Here is a 20,627-nt window from a genome sequence, read left to right as displayed (position 1 = left end):
ACCTACAAACTGTGATATCATGACCTGAGCCAAAGCTGGACGTTTAACCAATTGAGCCACCCAGGCACCCCTTTGCATTTTTTAAATATATATTTTTAAAATTTGAGAGAGAGAGAGAGCGCGCGCACCCATGAGTGGGGGAGGGCTGGAAAGAAGGGGGAAGAGAGAATACCAAGCAGACTCCATGCTGTCAGCACAGAGCCCACTGTGTGGCTTGAACTAGGAACTAGGAGATCATGACCTGAGCCAAAATCAAGAGCTGGACACTAAACTGACTGAGCCATCCAGAAATCCCTTGCCTTTAATTGCTCTAAAACAGACATAACATTAGTATTAATGAAAAGATGATAGTAATGAAAGATACATAAATTTAACCACTTTATAGTGAAATCTTTTACACTTAAGCTCACCCTAAGAAAGATTAACCATATCAGGTGAAGATAGGCAACAAAAGATCTGTATCAAGACTGTGTATTGATGGGAGCCTGCATGGCTCAGGTGGTTGAGTCTATCTTTGCCTCAGGTCATCATCTCATTGTTTGTGAGTTTGAGCCCCATTCCCCATGGTGCCTGGTTCAGATTCTCTGTCCCCCTCTCTATTTGCCCCTCCCCTGCTGTGCTCATAAGTAAGTACATAAGTAAGTAAATAAATACATCCATACGTAAATAAATAATCTTAAGAGTATGTATTGAAAACAAATTTCTGTAGAACAACAAGAGATAAATGAGCCGCCCAATGTAAAATAGGGGAAAACATGGGTCTGGCGTTTAAAAATAAGAAGAAACATTAATTGCCAAGGCAAATAGGAAAACACAGTCAACCTCTACCATAACTAAAAATTGATAATATTTTACTCTAAATAGACTGGATAAAATAAGTTTTGGTGTATATTTGGAACAATAACATGTATCAATGATGAGAGAGTAGATTGCTACAAGCCTTGTGGAAAACAGCATTATCTTAGAAACCCCAATATGGACACGTATTTACCTTCCAGCAATTCTCTTTCTAGGTTTACACCCTGAGCAGTGATTTTCAAAGCCTAGGTTGCTGCCACATTTTAGGGGATTTTAATGTTATTTCAGCAACCCAATATAAACAATGTTAAAATGAAATATAATAGGATTGATACAGTAGAATGCAATAAATTAAAGATTACTGACATGTAGAAACAGGGTAAATACTGTTTCAAGAAACTTTTGCTCAGGTTATGTGTGTGCACACATACGTGTGTGTTAATACATGTGTGTATTGGGCTGCTGTATAATGGGTCTCCATTGTGAAAAATAAAGCTACAATCCTAGAGGAAACTTTTCATCTGTTCTCTAACATGTCCAAGAATATTTAAGAAAGTATTGGGTTTTTTTAAATGTTTATTTATTTTTGAGAGAGAGACAGAGAGAGAGAGATAGTGAGTGAGCATGGGTGGGGAAGGGGCAGAGAGGGAGACAGAATCCAAAGCAGGCTCCAGGCTCTGAGCTGGCAGCACAGAGCCTGACATGGGGCTGGAACCCATGAACTGTGAGATCATGACCTGAGCCGAAATTGGATGGTCAACTAACTGAGCCACCCAGGTACCCCCAAAAAGTATTGTTTCTGATGAAGAAACTACTGGAAACATCTCAAATGTCTACCGGCAGGCAAATGGTTAAGTAGTGGTGTCTTGATACAATAGACCACTCAAGAAAAAGAAAATGAACTGAAAGTGTGTGTGGGTGGCTCAGTTGGTTAAGCGTGGGACTCTTTGTTTCAGCTCAGATCATGATCTCGCAGTTCGTGAGTTCCAGCCCTGCATTGGGCTCTGTACTGACAGCCTTGAGCCAGTTTGGGATTCTCTCTCTCTCCCTTTCTCTCTGACCCTCCTCAGCTCATGCTCACTCTCTTTTCCTCAAAATAAATAAATAAAGTTAAACAAAAAAAAAGAAAAGAAAAGAAAAGAAAAAAGAAAGAAAATGAACCGAAGCACTGCAAATCAGAATTAACCATCTCAAATACATGTTGAGAAAAAAGAAAAGAACAAGCTGTAGAAGATGTTAAGGCAGTAACTTTGTAAAACAATAAATAAAACTAAACAAGATTATATAGGCTACATCCACTGTACTTACACCATGAAGAAAAGAAAGTGATAAGCACAAGTTTTAGAAGAAGGAGGACCTCAGGGGTGGTAGGAAAGTGAAAGAATATGGTTGGAGCAGAACTTTGTCTTCACATGTATTTGTAATGTATTAAATAGAATTGTGGATCTGTGCGCATTTTCATTTTATTGTTATTTATACATTGAAGACCTTCTATTCGTATGCACTAAATGTTTAATAAAATCAACTCCAAAAACAGTCTCTACTCCATCATGTTGTATTGGATTCCAGTGACTCTTTAGAGGCTGATCATAATGGATTCAAGAGTTTTTTACTGAATATCTGTTCTGTTGGTATATTTTTTGTTTCCGTTCTGTATGACGGGGTCAACTGAGGGCCTCTTCTTCCTAATTTACTGACACCCAATCATGACCTGCATTATGTGAAACTCTCTGGGTTTTTACTAAATACAAGTTGATGGCTGGATATTGCTTTAATATTTTCTCACTTTGCCATCCCTACAAATTCAATTCATCCCCTCAAATGAATTCTAGTGGAAGCTCTTAGCTTCTTTAACTTGTGCTGTTGTAAAGGAATATTAATTTCTCCATCCTCTTATTGTTCTTTCCACCTTATATGTGTTTTATTTAGTGTTGACAGTAATTATTTATTTTTTGAGAAAGAGACAGTGTGTGCATGCGTACAAGTGGGGGAGAGACAGAGTGAGAGGGGAAGAATGGATCTGAAGTGGGCTCTGGGCCAACAGCAGAGAGCCTGATGTGAGGCTCAAACTCATGAACCTTGAGATCGTGACCTGAACCTATGTTGGACGTTTAACCGACTGAGTCACCTAGGTACGCTGACAATAATTATTTTAAAATGTAGGCATGTTTGTGACACTCTTTATTACCCATGCTATAGGTAGACTTCTTAACGTGGGGATTGACCTGTGACTTAGAGTAACCTAGAATATAATCTTTTTTTAAATATATTTTATTTATTTTTGAGAGAGAGATAGAGACAACATGAGCAGGGAAGGGTCAGAGAGAGAGGGAGACACAGAATCCGAAGACAGGCTCCAAGCTCTGAGCTAGCTGTCAGCACAGAGCCCGATGCGGAGCTCAAACCCACGAACCGTGAGATCATGACCTGAGCTGAAGTCGGACGCTTAACTGACTGAGCCACCCAGGCGCCCCAGCCTAGAATATAATCTTGATCTCTTTCTCTCTCTAGCTTGATTTTTCTACCATGTCCTTTCACATACCTTCCTCATCTAGCACATGATGCTTCAATACAATAATTCTTGAACTTTGGTATGTGTTAGAATCACCTGAAGACTTAATAAAGTGACTCTTTTACTTAGACAACCATGGTCTTTTCCATACCTTTTTAATTCTCCAATTGATTCTGGTATATCAAAGACAGAATTTTTATTCTTATGCTAATGATAGCTTTTTCCTTTCTCAAGGAGCTGCACCCATCTCTCACTGTAAAATGACTTTTCATGCTTCTTTGCTTTTTTTTTTTTTCCCCTATGTGTGTGTGGTTTCTTTTCCTGGGGTATTCTCATGCACTCTCCATACCTTTATTTACTAGCTACCCAGTTCTGCTTGCTTCCATTCAGCTCTGATATAATTACTTCTTTTATTTGTTTAATTTTTTAAAATGTTTATTATTTTGAGAGAGAGAGGCAGAGTGTGAGTGAGGGAGGGGCAGAGAGAGGGGGAGACATAATGTCTGAAGCAGGCTCCAGGCTCTGAGCTGTCAGCACAGAGCCAGACACAGGGCTCTGACTCGCAGACCCTGAGATCAAGACCTGAGCCAAAGTCGGATGCCGAACCCACTGAGCCACGCAGGTGCCCCTAATTACTTCTTTTATTAGACCTCCATGCCCCACAGGGTCTTCCTCTGGATTTCCTGTGTATTAGTCTGTCACAACAATATTATAAATTAAAATGTCATGTATGCCTCCTCATAAACCTTGTAAACCCAGAAGGTAATATGTTACCCCAAATGCCGTAGGCACTCTTTAAATATTTTAAGTAAGATTAGACTGAAAAATATGACATGATATTATATAAATATTATTTTATTTTTAGTAGAACGGTAAACGTTTACAAACCAGTGTGATAGATACAGTAATAGGTGCATGGGCACAGTACCAAGTAACGGCTATGTGAAAGAGACAAAAGGAAGGGTGACGTACATGTTGTGGCAAATCCATTTTATTCCCTTTCATGATGAGTGGAATTGATCAGTCACATTGACTAAACCATCTGATTACTTAAGTTAATTTGATAAAAATCACTGAAAGAGTTACCACTGTAGTCTCTCAGTCTTCTCTGACTCATTAGAGAAAACTATTGATCTTGTCCAACTGCAAAGAACGTGGAGAAAAGCTTAGGAATTCCCTGAGCTTGAGTGGATGAGTTAACAAGGCATAAAGAATTAGAAAGCCATAGGATGAACACACCTAAGTTTGGATAAACAAGATTAGGTAAACAGGGTGAAGGCCTCCAGTATAGGACAAAGGTATTGAATAGGAAATCTCAGGATGAAAACATCCATGATTAGGTAAACAAGATTAGGTTTTCAGGGCAGAAATGCCCTCTCCCCCCAACTTAGTACAAGAGCAGAAAGCTGCTTTCACAGGAAGGAAGGACAAAAACAGGAAAACGGGGCACTAGACAATAGCAGGGTGAAGTTGCCCAGCGTGTAGCTAATTAGCAAAAGGAAGGTGCCTGTTGACCCTGAGGTAGTGTGCTCTGCCTTGTCCGCTAGACAAATTTAGGTAAACAGAGGTGGTGCCTCGTGCCTGCTGTAACCAACCATCTGCCAGCTGCCAGGATTTTGCAGGATACAAAATCAATGTACAGAAATTGGTTGCATTTTTATACACCAACAATGAAGCAACAGAAAGATAAATCAAGAAACTGATCCCATTCACAATTGCACAATAAATCATAAAATACCAAGGAATAAACCTAACCAAAGATATAGGAGATCTGTATGATGAAAACTATAAAGAACTTATGAAGGAAATTGAAGAAGACACAAAGAAATAGATAAACATTCCATGCTAATGAGTCGGAAGAATAAATATTGTTAAAATGTCATTACTACCCAAAGCAATCTACACATTCAATGTTTTGTATGGACCCAAACCCCTAACCCCGCATATCTCCAAAACCACCTTTCCCCTACACCCATGAGTTAATGGTCACGCTTTCATTATCTCTTTGTACATGTACATCATGCTTGTAAACCTTCTGATCCTAATAAAAATGGAACAAGGACCCTTACTTGGTACTCTTTCCTCCTAGACATTAGCCTCTCTCGCATTTAAATCCTGTGTCTGCTCTCTAGCTGGACAAGAGAGGCCTCAGACCCAGAGTCTAGGACAAAAAAATATAGCATGGTAATTTTTAACTATATTAAATCTAAAAATCTGTGAGCCTCCAAAACTGAATCTCCAAGTTTTTCAAAAGAGATAGCTACCACTGTTAGTAAGTAGAGCCACTTTAAAATTTGAAGGAAAAAAAAAGTCACATTATCTGAGCGGTCCTTTATACTTAGATTTGAGTTGCATGAGATCATTCCATTGGGACAGAATATTTGTCCTGCAAGTATCTGGGGACACTTTTGCGTGGGAAAGATGCTGATTCTTAAAATAGGGAGTTGAGGTCTAGTCTGAATTTTCCGTCCGGTCACTTACAGAACTTTGGGCAAGGTACTTAACCTCCCTGTGCCTTAGTGTTTTTTCTCTTCTGTAAATTGAGGAGATGGTGTGCATATTTTAAGATTCTCTTATAGCATAAATATTCTCTGAGTCTGGAAATTACAAGATAAATAGTATCCTTCTATACTAGCTACGAATTAGAATCTTATTCCTTTCGGGATTGTCTTTTCTCTTCCTCTCTGCAGTGTTTTCTTGTAATACACTAAATGTTTTTCTCTGAAACTCTAACTTTACGATACTGGCTAACCTTTGGAAAATGGAAGCCTATTAACCTCTTTTAAAAGCTTTGACAATAATCCAGTGAAAGTGGAATATGGCTGTGGAGTGTGGTTAATGGTTCAGGAATATACACTATAGATAATAGAATGCCATCAATATCCAATCCTTTCGTTTCTAAACTCAAGGACCCAGGCTAATTTATTATGACCATTCTCATCTGAGAAGACTTTCATGATACTAACATCTAAAATAAACTTATTATATTTATCTTTGAATAACAAACCCTTAGGAGTATGATATATATTGAAAGAAAAAAAATCTCCTTTTATGTGGTCAAATAACCATGAGAAAAACCAAGAGCAGTCCATTAAAGTACATCTTACTTAGGTGATTCTTTCAGGAGATACAACAAAGGTAGACTTCTGATTGTCTGAATTAATTTATTCATAGACACAGTAGAGCAACTACTTGGAGTCTGGACTTACCCTTCATTTTAATAATGGAAACACAATCCGTTAGTCTTCATTTCTCTCCCATTTGGCTGAATCACAGAGCCATACATAGCATTACCACAGCAATTAGAAATACAGAGTTTGGCTCAGGTGATTTCATTTCTCTTTCTGTTCTTGGTCCTTACATTTTAAAATTTTATTCTACTGATATCTGTGTTCTTTGTGGTACTTTTCCTAAAGGCCACTTTGGAATTAAGACATAAACAATATTAGGTCTTAAGGGTCGTTGTATCTTGCAATAAAATGGAAAAAAAGTGTTCCATTCCTTTCAGAATTTAGATTGGTTGTAAAGGGAAAGATATGGTATAGGAATATGAAGAAGTGCCCCAAGAAAGGGATTTGTCAGGCTTCCAGGAGCTCATGGTTATCTGGGGTGAGACAGTAGATGGACAGAGTAGAGGCCTCTGTGTAGACACTACGCTTTCTTGCAGTGGGTCAGTGGCTGTGTATCTCTGGCCTTTGTTATTTACAGAAGTCTGGAGCCAGAATTTTAGAAATAATTCATGATAGGCATGAAGTCCCCCCCCATTCATAAAAATGATAAAAAGTGAGATGAGATAGATTTGAATATAATGTTTTTTTAATTAAAAAATTCTGTGATGTTTATGGAATTCAGGAAACTTACTAGGAAACTTACTTCCAGTTGGTCTCTGATCTTTGAGCTCCTGGGCCACCTGGCATTCAGAGGGAGGCCAGTAGGTTCTCTCTGGATTAACAACCCTTGAGTCATACTACTTTAAGATAACTCTTCTTTTTTTTTTTTTTTTTCCCAAAAAGGAGCATTCTGTGCCTTATTAAGCTATGTCAAATTGCATGAAGAGGTGAATGACATAGGACAGAGAGAGGCAATCTATCTATCTTTAGAGGGGTATATACCTGCCTTTATCTTTTCTGAGCAAGAGTCCTTTTCTAAGCAGCACTGAGGGAACGCCGTGAATCTCACGCACTTTGTGTCTGAAATTGCACACACTTTGATACTGATTGAAACTCGTGTCAATCAGTACCCTGCAAAGACTGCCCTCCCTTCGTGGCACTAAGCCAAAAACTGCTTCTGTCTCGGTTCCTTGTGAACTTCTTGGTCACTCTGTAAGCTTTCTCTTCCTTCCTGAAATGTTTCCATGAAAAAAAATCAGAGATCTGGCTATATTTGCAAGCTACTACTCAGTTTATGATGCATAATCAGAAAATTGCAGTTTGAATGTGGCTTTATTCTTTTCAGGGTTTAACCAATGAAATTTCAGTTCAGCCTCAGAAAACCCTTTTTTCTGCACACCTAAGTCATTTTCTCCAACTTGGTCTTTAACGGCAGCAAATCTGATATTTTAACCTCTATTATATACCTTTCTTTACTGATTCTGAATTGGTTTAGAATTGGTTCAGTTCTGTAAATGTTTATTCTTTCACTTTTTAAAAGGATGCAGTTAACTTTAATAACAGTTTCAAGGGAAATACCTCCAACTAAAGCAACAAGATAAAAGAAAGGTAAAGCTGGAGAAAATGGTTCATGAGGAAGCTGCTAGCAGTTGATCATGGCTCTGTTAAGTTCACCAAGCTGCACACACACACCTCACCCTGGAGGTCTGCCCAGCATGTATCACGGGCTGTGTCCATTTTTCTTTCGGACATTGATGTATCAGACTGCATTCTCCTGTGCTTCATGTAGCTGGTTTGTGCGGTGTTGTTATGTGCCCTGTTCAGCTCTCTAGTTATGCCTTGACACATGTTGTGGTCCCTAGGAATGTCGTTAGAGTTTTTAAAAGCCTATCTAATAGCCGGGCATCCAGGCTCTAATCCAGGACCCTGCCCTTATCAATTTGTGAAAAGTGTCTAGCTTTAACTGCTGAGATTACGTTTTCCACAGATGATTCCTTTTGGATCATTTTGTAAAGTGGCTTAATACCATACAACAATTCGCTTTCTTTTTTATGGCTAGATGGTGCTTAGCAGCAAGGTTTGTGTATGAAAATGAGTAGTTTCTGGACATCTACGAGTGCTTAATTAACCACCGGCTTTCATTGGCATTACGGTTAGTGTTACTATAGTTAACTCTGAAAATAGATTTTGCAAGTTTGATTTGTTCATTATTGATGTGTACAGATCAGTAGTCACATTTTTAGTTAATATATGATGATTAGGTTAGGAGGAAATGAGATTCCACGGATTGCTGAGTAGAAGTCTACTAAAGTTTTGGTAAATCGAAAATCATGTTAGACATTTGTAAACCTTAGCTGAGTTATAGTCAAATATCAAAAATATTTGAATGTGAGCTATTCACACATTCTGCAATCTTGGGAAAGTGACTTAAACTTTTTAAGCCTTAGTTGACTTACATGTAAATACAGGAATACAACAGGTCTGTTCTGTTTTTGTCTATGGTAGTTTCATGTGGCAAAGTATAGTTTTATTGTTTTGTGTTTTGATAGAGAAAAGTAGACACCTACTTCTTCCCCTCCCTAAAAGTCAAGGATAGAAGGCAAGAATAGTTTGTGCCTCAGGCTTTTTAGAAGTCCAGTGACATGAGAACTGGGTGAAAATGAAGATGACTGTTGATAACAGGTTTAATTATTGATGGCAGCATGGTGGCCTTTGGTGACCTTTGTAACAGAGAGGACAGTAGCTGGCTGTCTACTCTGGTAGACAGTAGCTGGCAGACTGACAGAGAACCAAGAATTTGGAAACAGTGAACATACACAGTTCTTTGGAGAAGTTTGACAGTGTAGGGATAATGAGGGAAGGAGGTTTTCACTGTGACCTGAAATTATTGTTTTGGTTCTGGTTGTACTTATATGACAAGGAGCCATAATATTTTAAAATGCTGGTAAAAGTGACTAAACCCAAAAATAAAGCTTCAAAGTACACAAGATGTGGACTAATCACCAGCATGTGCTTTTTGACACTGCAGAAACAGTGGCAGAATAATTATGGAAAAAATGGGCTTTAGGGAGAAGAAAAGAAATGGAGGAAGTTATGGATATGGTGTCCTTTTAAGTAATTGTATATAAGAACTTTAATTTTCTTTTCGAAGTGGAGGACAGGCCACATGCTAAGATCTGAGGTTGAGGAAGCAAAAGAGGTAAAGTGTGAGGTGTGAGGACATTGTATAAGATGCAATACCAGCTAATAAAAGCTGGGATTATTTGGAACTCAAGAAATTGCAATCGTCAAATTAGTGAATTTTTATGGTAATAATCACTTATATGTGTATTGTACTTCATTTTTATTTTCTTTTTTTGATGTTTATTTATTTTGATAGAGAATGGCGGGGGAGGCGAGAGAAAGAGGCAGCAGCAGAGAGAGAGGGATAGACAGAATCCCAAGCAGGCTCCAACCTCTCAATACAGAGCCTGACTCAGGGCTTTATCTTAACGAACTGTGAGATATGACCTGAGCCAAAAGCAAGAGTTGGAGGCTTAACTGACTGTGCCACCGAGGCACCCTGTATTGCACTTTTTTTTTTCACTAAATGTTTTCACAAGCATCGTTTCACAAAAAAATTACTACTTTCCTCCCCAGCTTTTTTGAGGAATAGTTGAGAAACAAAATTGTACAATATTTAAGATTCGCATCATGATGATTGGGTATATGTTTACTCTGTGAACAGATTACTACAGTTGAGTTACTTAACACATCCATCACCTCACAGTTATGTTTCCTCCTCTTGTTTTTGGTGGTGAGAAGACTAAAGACCTACTTGTTAGCACATTTCGAGCATGCAGTGAAGTGTTATTAATCATCATTGCCATGCTGTACATAGATCCCCAGAACCTAGGCATCTTATCTCCCCATTTCCCCCTTAGCTCCTGGCCACCACCAACTGACCTTTGCTTTGAATTCAACTTTTTAAAATTCCACATAGAAGTAATACCAGACAGTATTTGTCCCTGTCTAGGTTATTTTATTTAGCAAGATGCCCTCCAGGTTTATCCATTACAAATGGCAGGATTTCCTTCTTATTTATAGTTGAATGAGAATCTATTCTATTTGTGTATGCAAGTATGTGTGTGTGTGTGTTTAAAATGTTTTCTATATATGATGTCATGTTACTTGTTACCTGAAAACAGGGATGATTTTAATTCTTCTTTTCTGATTTGGATGCCTTTTGAATTGGAGTGGTAAGAGCAGGCACTCTTGTGTTGTTCTTAATCTTTCAAGAGAGGCCTTCAGCTGTTTTTACCATGGAGTAGAATATTAGCTGTAGATTTGTCATAAATGGACTTTGAACATATTGACCTAAATTTCTCCTGTATTCAATTTGTTGAGAGTTTCTATCGTGTAAGCATGTTGAATATTGTCAGATGACTTTCTCTGCACCTATTCAGATGATCATGAGATTTGTATCCCTAATTCTGGTTAATAAGGCATATTATATTTATAGACTGGCATATATTGAACCATCTTTGCATCCTATGGCTAGATCTCATTTGGTAATGGTGTATCATCCTTTTACTGTGTGAATTCTATTTGCTACAATTTTGTTAAGAATTTTTGCATATATACTCTGTATATATATTCATTAGGATTATTCATGTATAATTTTATTTTCTTATAGTGTCCTTATCTGGCTTTGGCATCAGGGTAATAAAATGATAATAATGACCTCATAAAATAATAAAATGGCCTCATAAAATGAGTTTTAGGTATTCCTTCCTCTTTAATTTCTTGGAAGAGTTTGAGAAAAATTGGGTTAACTGTTTTTTTAGTGTTTGGTAGAACTCACCATTGGAACCATCTAGTCTTGTTTGTGTGTGTGGTGGGGGGGAGGGGTTGTTGCTGGGATTTTTCCTTATACTGATTCAATCTTATTTTTCTTCTTAAAAAAATTCTTTACTTGTTACTGGTCTATCAGAATTTTTTTATGTTTTCATGTTTCCTTCTTGGTAGGTTGTATGTTTCCATGAATGTATCCATTTCTTCTAGGTTACCTAATTTGTCAGCATGTAATTGTTGATAGCATTTTCTTATGATCCTTAGTATTTCAGTGGTAATGTCTCCTCTTTCATCTATAATTTTACTTATTTGAGTCTTCTCTCTTTTTTCTTGGTTCATCTGGATGAGGGTTTGTAAACTTTGTTTAGCTTTTCAAAAAAACCAGCACTTAGTTTTGTTGAACGTTCCTATTTTTCTTTCTATTGTCTATGCCATTTATTTCTTCTCTAATAATATTTTTTACCTCTGCTAACTTTCTGCCTCACTTGTTATTTTTCTATTTCTTTGAGTTATAAACTTAGGTTATTTATTTGAGATCTTTCTTTTTTCTTTACAAATTTTTTAATGTTTATTTTTTTTTGAGAAAGTGAGATAGAAAGAAAGAGAGAGAGAGAGAGAGAGGGGCAGAGAGAGGGGTAGACACAGAATCTGAGACAGGCTTCAGGCTCTGAGCCGTCAGCACAGAGCCCAGTGCAGGCCTTAAACTCATGAACTGCAAGATCAGGACCTGAGCCAAAGTCATATGCTTAACTGACTGAGCTTTCTTTTTTCTTAATGTAAGTATTTATTATGATAAGCCTTTCACTTGGAACTCTTTTGCTACATCGTGTACACTTTGATATGTTGGGCTTCCATCTTTATTTGTCTCAAGATTTTTTTTTAATTTCCTTTTTGATTGCTTTCTTGGACCCATTGGTTTTCCAGAATGTGTTGTTTAATTTCCATATGCTTGTGGATTTTATGATATTCCTCTTGTTAATGATTTCTAGTTTCATATCATTATGATTGGAAAAGATCCTTGATGTGATTGCAGTGTTCTCATGAAGAATGTTCCCTTTGCACTGGAGAAGAATATGCATTCTCCTGTTGTTGAATGGAATGTTCTGTATACTAATGTTAATAAAAAGTCAAATTTATTGAGCTTATATAATACTTTGAGTACAGTTCTAAGCCTTTTACATCTACATTGCCTTTTAATCTTCACTAGACCCTCTGAGGCTTGGACAGTTATTATATTCATTTTTCAGATGAGAAGGGCAATCGACAGAGAGGTTAAGTTATATGTTCAAGTTCACAGAGCACAGTTAACAAAGTGAAGAAATACCTTGCCATCTTTTAAGAGTAGAATTGCAATTTATCATTTGATCCAAAAGCAGATCACAATACTGTGGTGATCATTTATTTTTGTGTACTCTCTCTTTTCACAAAGAATTTCTCTCCTTTAAACATTGGTAATTTTAATGATCCTTTCTTTAGACCCTCTCCCATCTGCACAATCCTCCAACTGTCTCGTTCTCTAAATTAAAGTGATCAGGTAGTCATTTCTCAAATACTTACTGGGCTTTTCTTATATTCTAGGCACTGTACAAACCCCTGGAAATAATAAAATGAAAATATAAAACAAGGATCCAGAAAAACCTGAACTATATACCTGATCTCAAGGTATATTCAAGGGCAGCAGATGACCCAAGGGTGTGAATATCTGGAGACTAAGATGAATGAGAGCCCTCTTGGAACCTGCCCCCCATAGTTACCTTCATTGTAAGGCCCTTGAATGATTTGGCCTCTGTATCAGTATTCTGGATCTGCCACAACAGATTGTCTGGGATGACTTTAAACAATGGAAATTTATTCTCTTGCAGTTCTGAAGAAGTCCAGAATCATGGTGTCACCAGCGATGGTTTCATCTGCAGGCTCTGAGGGAAGATCTCTTCATGCCTCTCTCCTAGGTTCTGGTGGCTTCTGGAAATCCTTGGCATTCTTGGCTGGTAGATCCATCATTCCATCTCTGAGTCTATTTTCACATCAGTTTTTCTTCTTTGTGTCTCTTTGTTTTCTTCTTTCTTGTTCCTTATAAGGATATGCATTAGTGGATTTAGGGCTCACACTGAATCTGTGAAGATCTCATCTTGAAGTTGTTTTGCCTAATAAAATATGCAAAGCCCCTTTTTACAAACAAGATCACATTCACAGGTTCCAAGTAGACATATTTTTTGGGGGGACTGCCATCCAGCCCATCACATCTTCTTACCAAATCATTATTCTCATTTGCTGTGCTTCTGTCAAATGGGCCTTCTCTCTGTTTCTCCTCAACGACAAATATTTTTCCTTCCTTCCTTCCTTCCTTCCTTCCTTCCTTCCTTCCTTCCTTCCTTCCTTCCTTCCTTCTTTCTTTCTTTCTTTCATTCAATTTTTACTTATTTTGAAAGAGAGGGAGAGAGAGAGAGATTTAGAGAGAGAGAGATGGGCAGAGAGAATCCCAAGCAGGCTCCACACTGTCAGCGCCAAGCCCAATGCCGGGCTCAGTCTCAAGAACTGTGAGATCCTGAGCTAAGCCAAGATCCAGAGTCTGATGATTAGCTGACTGAGTCACCGAGTTGCTCCAAGGGACCAATTTCTTTTTACTTCAGAGCACTCCCATGTAGCCTTCCCTTCTTTTCATTCATATCTGTTATTGGGCTAATTCGAATTCACCTTTGCCATTTGATTTGAAAGGTCACTTTCTCAGTGCAGCTTTGTCTGTTCTCCTTGAAGTGTAGCTTCCAAGTTTGGTTAGAGCTTCATTCATGTAACACGTTTTCATAGCATCATGGCACTTCCTCTTCATAGCACTTAATGCAATTACAATTTGGTAATTCTTGTGGCAAAAATAGTTTTTGTGAGCTTGTGCATATTTATGACTGATGACCACAGACAACCTTGATCACTCGAGTCTACTGTAAAGAGAGCACAATAGTTACTTGTTAACTGATGTGAAAATACAAGTGTGAAGAGAGGGTGCATATCCCGGCTTGAAGATTTGAAATTGAGACTGGTTTTTGTGTATTCTTACATGGCTTGCTACACCTGAGTACAGTTGTCTTTCTTCACCTAATATTTGTCAAGAATGAATTTGTGCATAAGCAACTGCAAAATTTGTGTGAGGCTGAAAGAGGTCTCCAATGTTTCAATCATTTGGAACAAATTTGCATTTTCAGAATAAGCATATGGCACAACTAACCATCCAACTTTATCACGTGGTTTCTGATACTTGGCTTCAATGGATGCTATTGGAGATCTACCAGGTCTACATGACAGCCAACAAATGTGTTAATTATCAATAACACCGAATATCCAGGTCCTGACAGTAATGACTTTCAGATGTATTATTTGAAAAAAATAAACAACTTAAAATTGAAGAGTAGCTAGTTGTTGTTAGAAAGGAAGGAATGAGTAAAGGCTCATAGGAGAGCTGATAGGAGTGAACATAGTGGTGGATTATTAGCAAAACCTTTTCATGTGACTCTAAACTTGGGAAAATGAAAGGAAAGAAAAGGAAGTTCAGAATGAATAATTTAAATACAGCAGATTGGCAAAATTAAGAATGCTGATGATACTAGATATTGCCAAGAAGGTAACACACCTGGAACTTTCCATACCACTGAATGAATATAAACAGGTGTGAGCATTTTGAAGAACAATTTAGCATTAACTCACTCAACCCAATATGTACATATACCATGGTCCCACAGCTCCTCTCTTAGGTATATTTACTAGAGAAAATTTGGGCCATAGAAACATGTAGCTTTTCTTTTAAATAGACAGATTTTCCTAGTCTGTGGAGCAATTTATAAGTGATAAAAATTATAGATTGATATTTGAAGTTTTTATAAGTTTGTTTGTTTGTTTGTTTATACAGGGAGAGTACAAACAGGGGAGAGGCAGAGAGAGAGAGGGAGAGAGAGAATCCCAAGCAGGCATCACTTTGTCAGCACAGAGCCCAGTGTGGGACTTGATGCCACAAACCTGGAGATTATGACCTGAGCTGAAATCAAGGGTTGAGCACTTAACCAACTGAGCCATCCAGGCACTCCAGGCAGCTAGAACTTCTTGAGTGATGTTTCATTTTGGAAGACAGAGCTCTGTAGTATCTCCATAGCTCATTCAAAATGGTGACCATTTTTTAAAATTTTTTTTAATGATTTTTTATTTATTTCTGAGAGAGAGAGACAGCGTGAGCAGGGGAGGGTCAGAGAGAGAGGGAGATCCAGAATCTGAAGGAGGCTCCAGCTAGCTGTCAGCACAGAGCCCGACTCGGGGCTCGAACCCACGAACCGTGAGTTCATGACCTGAGCCCGGAGTCGGACGCTTAACCAACTGAGCCACCCAGGCGCCCCAAAAATGGTGACCATTTTGGATCTTAAGATACTCATCTCATGCTCTCTCTACAAAGGTTATAATATTCATGCTGAAACATTGAGCAGATTTGGGGAAATACTAGGCTTCATTTCATAGTAGGTTCTTTGTCACCCGGACCTCTCAATAGTCAAATTGTCATCAAGAGGACACAATTGAAACCTTCATTTGCTCTATTTTGTCTGCATATTCTTCTTTACTATATGATTGCTGACTTCACTCTATTATTTGTATTATGATTCTTTTATGTATTTTCAGAACCTTAGAGTTTGTACTATATTACAATCATAAGGAATGGAATTCTAGAATAGTAAAGCTGGAAGGAATCTTGGTCATAATGATGCCTAGCTTTTATTTTATTGCTTATTGGAAAACTGAGGTCCTTAGAAACCAAATGATTGGTCACAAATCAGAGCTGTGATTTAAACTTGATACTCTGTTGTTCTAGCCTGTGTGTTTTGCTGAATACCACAAGACCATGTTTCCGAGCATCGGTTTCTATAATTTTATAATTACAGATATAGAATTGGAAAGTTTAAAAAGTAATCAGACTATGGCTAATCCTGGGATATGATCTGATATATTGACTGAGTCTTTGCAAATCAGTCAATAGACTGACCGTACTTATATCATTTCTCATTTTTTTCACGAACTGAATACATCCATAAATGTGCTCACTCATGCTTTGTTTACATAAATAGCTTGAGGTACCAGTTGAACTTCATCTTGAAAACTCAGAATTACAAATGAGACTACATTTTATTACCCTATTTTGTGGCTACTTACTAAATATGATTATGCTTTCAAAGATTTACCCTTCATCACTTCATTATTGATGCATTTAATTGTACTATTGTCCCTATCATCCAAATGTTGGGAAGAGAAAAAAAAAAATGAATACACCTACTCCTTGTCTACAACTTGAACAATGTATTTTGGAATGTTTATATATCAATACAAAACAAGCTTTCTTATCCTTTTCTTTTAAACAGCTGTAGAGTATTCCATTATGTGGATGTAGCATTATATGTTTAACCAATACCTGGTTGGTGAATATTAGTCTCTTTATAATCTGCTCTAAAGAAGCAGTGCTGCTATGAATACTTTGTACAAACATCATTTTGCAATCATGTATGTAAGATAAATTTCTGGAAGTTGAAATTCTGGGTCAAAATATAAAAGTTCTGATAGTGCTAAATTATCTCCCACAAAGGTGGTTTTGTTGGTATGAATTTATACTTCTATCGACACTGAACAAATTGCATATGTGTTGAGCGCAAAAGGGCCGTTGGCTAGAGGACAAGACCAACTCATCTGCAGCAACATTTGCTGGGCTCCAGGTCCTCAACAGTCTATAAAAGCTGGGACAAGCTTCTAGCAAGGCTGAGCGTCACATTCTGATACAGGAATCCTGGCTTTTGTGCTGTGAGGTTTTTAAGCAACATAATTGAAGGAGGGCCAGCCCTTAATCAGCCACATTCAAAGCCTTGGGTCCAAGGCCTGTGTCACAGTAGCAGTATGACCTGACAGCGCTTGTCCTCTGTCCTTTTTCTGCTGTCTCAGCATTTATTGCTCGAGACCTGTCTCCTCACATGATTAGGGGGATGGGGCCTGAGACCTGCAGTTGCAGCCTCACTGAACTTGTGGGCGGAGCTGCCATTTCAGCTTTGGCTAGGACTGATTGCCTCAGGAATTTGGCAGGGGCTGGTTTCGGTGCAATTTCACAGAAAGCCAACCTGCGCGAAATTGGCTGAGGCATTGGCTGAGGCATGTTATCCTTTACGTCTTGGTCTCTTTCCTCAGGGCCTCACCAGTATTCTTGGTTGACATATGGTACTCCCTAAAGCTGAGACTTTGTACTCTTTATTTTCACTTCCTCTTCTAAAGTAGGATATCAATGCTCAAATAGAGCCTCAAAGATTGGCCTTTGGATTACATCTGTCTGAGCCCTGTATAGTGAGTCATTTGGATAACAGTTGGAATAATTCAAGAACAAAATTAATTTTAGAGTGGTTGAGGCTTGCTTCTCCAAGAGGAGACTTTCCACAATGCTCAGAACCTCTGGGCATTTTTTTTCCTCTTGATATCACTTTGCATCAAGTAGGCTAATAGAAAAATTAGCATTTATCATCATATGTTCAATCGTTGCTTGAATAATTACATGGGATCAAAAGAACAGGTGGCTGTGTACATGTGGTAGGGGATATATATAGAGAGAGATAGCTCGAAGGAAAAGAAGGCAAATCTAAATGAGTGGGATTCATAGTTTGAAACCTTCCTAACGGCATCAAGTTTTGAAGACAGCCTATCCTATTTATTGGGTTTTATTTTCCCCCTTCTATTAGAGGGACAAAAAGAAGCAATGAGATAATAATTGAATCTTATGGAGAAAAGCTATGAAAACAAGTACATATTAAAAGACATTTCTTGGGGCTCCTTGGGGACTCAGTCTGTTAAGCATCTGACTCTTGATTTTAGATCATGTCGCAATTGATGATTCATGAGATTGAACCCCATGTTGGAATTTTTTCTTTCCCTCTCTCTCTGCTTCTCCCCTTACTAAAAAACAAACAAACAAACAAACAAGCAAAAAACTTAAAAAGGCATTTCCATGCTATTTCCCCATTTCTCATCTTGTGTGGAGTTTTCTGCAAGACATGGAGACTGGAGACTTATTTCTTCACAGGTGCAGTATCTCTGGAGCCATCCTTGTGCCTCTGGAGAAAGAAATGTCAGGAGACTGCCGACTGACATAACATCTTCCTTCTCTCTCACAGTTCTTACAGGGCAAGTGCTGGGGAGGGAGGATACCTGGGTTTCCAGTGATTCTAACACAGGTAAAAAGATGACAGTACCAGCATTAACTGTTGGGCTACCTCCAGAAGGACCACCCTAATGAGATTCCAAGGGAACATTTGCAGGGATGGGGAAGAGATCAGCTCTGTCCCCAGAAGAATCCTTTAATTAGGAGACAAGGAACTGCCAGCATTGATCTTGAAGATCACCCACTGTCTGCCTCACAAGAACTGCAGCAGACTGGTCTGGGCCAAGTAAGCCAGGAGATACTGTGAGACTCATTTGCACAAGGCTGAGGGGTGATCTTGATAATGCCTTTCTATACAGATATCCGAACTTTAACCATGTGTTGCTTATAACAGACCACAGAGAATAGAGTCTAATAAATTTTCAAACCAGGAAACTACCCTTGTTATAAGCAGCATGATTTAAAAAGTTACTCTGTACAGATGACACTATTTCAAAGTTAAATAATTCCTTTTTTTTCCTGGATTTAACTTTGGAGTCTTGACTTGGATGACTGAAAGCTATTTCGATTTAACTGAAGGGTGAAATGACACTGTTTTGAGTTCATAACAGAGAGATGGGTTAAAAAAATTCTTAATGTATTTAGATAAGCAAAAACCGTAGGAGATCAAACATTTATTTATTATTCAGTCTCTGTGTGGTTTTTTGGTTTATATATTTATGGCTTGTAGGTTACAGAAGCCTGAGTGGCTGTTCCAAGATAGAAATAAAAGTGTACTGAGGTTTGTGAATGTTGGATCTTTTGATTTGTAAACGAACATTGGACTGGCAGTAGCTATGAGGGCTTAAGGAAAGAAACCAGTCTAGAAAGAACCAGATTTCTCTCCCCAGTCCATATAAATGTTATCTTAACTTTGACCCTTTTGATAGTATTTCATAATATGATCTGTATAGAATTTCATACTTTTGATAATAGAGTTTATACCTATCTACATCGTAAAACTGGCTACTTTCTCTCTGGGAGAGAATATTGTGGACTATTTGCTTAATTGATATAGAAGGTGGATTTACATTTTCATGGAAGTACTTCTGGCTGTTTTGTGACAAGATACAGAATATTTCATGATCCTTTATGTTTCTTTTTCCCAATCCCAGTTAATAAACAACATCTCACCCTAACGCGAGGATTTAAAATTTTCAAAGACCTTTAAAATGTGGAGTTGTTTTAGTTTTCACAACTTGGTAAGCTAGGCTTTATTCTCTACCTTTTACACCTGAGGAAATTGAAGCTCAGATTACTTAAGAGACTTTGGTAGAATGTAAAGGTATATGAGTGTAGAGAGGTGAAGTAGGACTCTCTCAAAATGGATTTGCAAACGTCTGTCAAACAGACAGACTAGCATTCTGTCTCTCTGACACACGGTTTGGACCTTATACCTGAGGAGTTTGGGGAGTTTTCTGTCCCTCACCTGGTTCATTGATTTCTCAATGTTTGGAGGACTTTGATTTCAAATTCTAGTTGTTTTTAGCTGGTAAAGACTAGAAAATCCCTTAGGAGAGTGGCCTGGGAGACTCTGTGGTGCTTTCTGAGAGGTGAGAGTCATTATCAGGTATAATTAACCTCAACATCTTTTGAGGAGGTGGTTAAAACTGTGTTGGAGTTATCTAGTTGATATCTTGGAGAAGTTTTTTTTCATTTTAGATGGAGAAACAGCTGCCAGTGTTGAATTTTAGTTTTGAAGTACATATCCAGAGGAAATGGTGATTTAAATATTTACCTGAATGAGCTTTGTTGTGAGATAGTACATATGAAGTACTCTAAAGCAATTGCCATACTTGGTAGCCTCGGGTATAGTATTTGCCTGTAAATAATTAGAGTTCCATCACAAACCCCTTGAATAAAATAACATTGCTTAGGAAATTGGCTGATCATATAGTCTCAGAAAGTCCCAAGTTCTGGCCATTCTTGGTTTGTCCCTGAAGACTTGTACTTCACAGAGCCCTTCTTTCCAAATGGGAAGTAGGAGACCAGCGTGCTGGAAATACACAGTTGTTAGAACTTTGATTCCTTGGTCTTCATCTGTTCTGCGGAGTCCTGGAAACTAAAAGTGGTGTGTGTGTGCGTGTGTGTGTGTGTGTGTGTGTGTGTGTGTGTGTGTAGTTCTAAGCACTCAAAATCCTCTTTAAAGATATGAGACTATTTGAAGTGTGTATGC

Source organism: Hyaena hyaena, unplaced genomic scaffold (genome assembly GCF_003009895.1).
Source record: "Hyaena hyaena isolate Hyena2069 unplaced genomic scaffold, ASM300989v1 scaffold_250, whole genome shotgun sequence".
NCBI lineage: Eukaryota > Metazoa > Chordata > Mammalia > Carnivora > Hyaenidae > Hyaena > Hyaena hyaena.
This window is presented reverse-complemented; position numbering follows the sequence as displayed.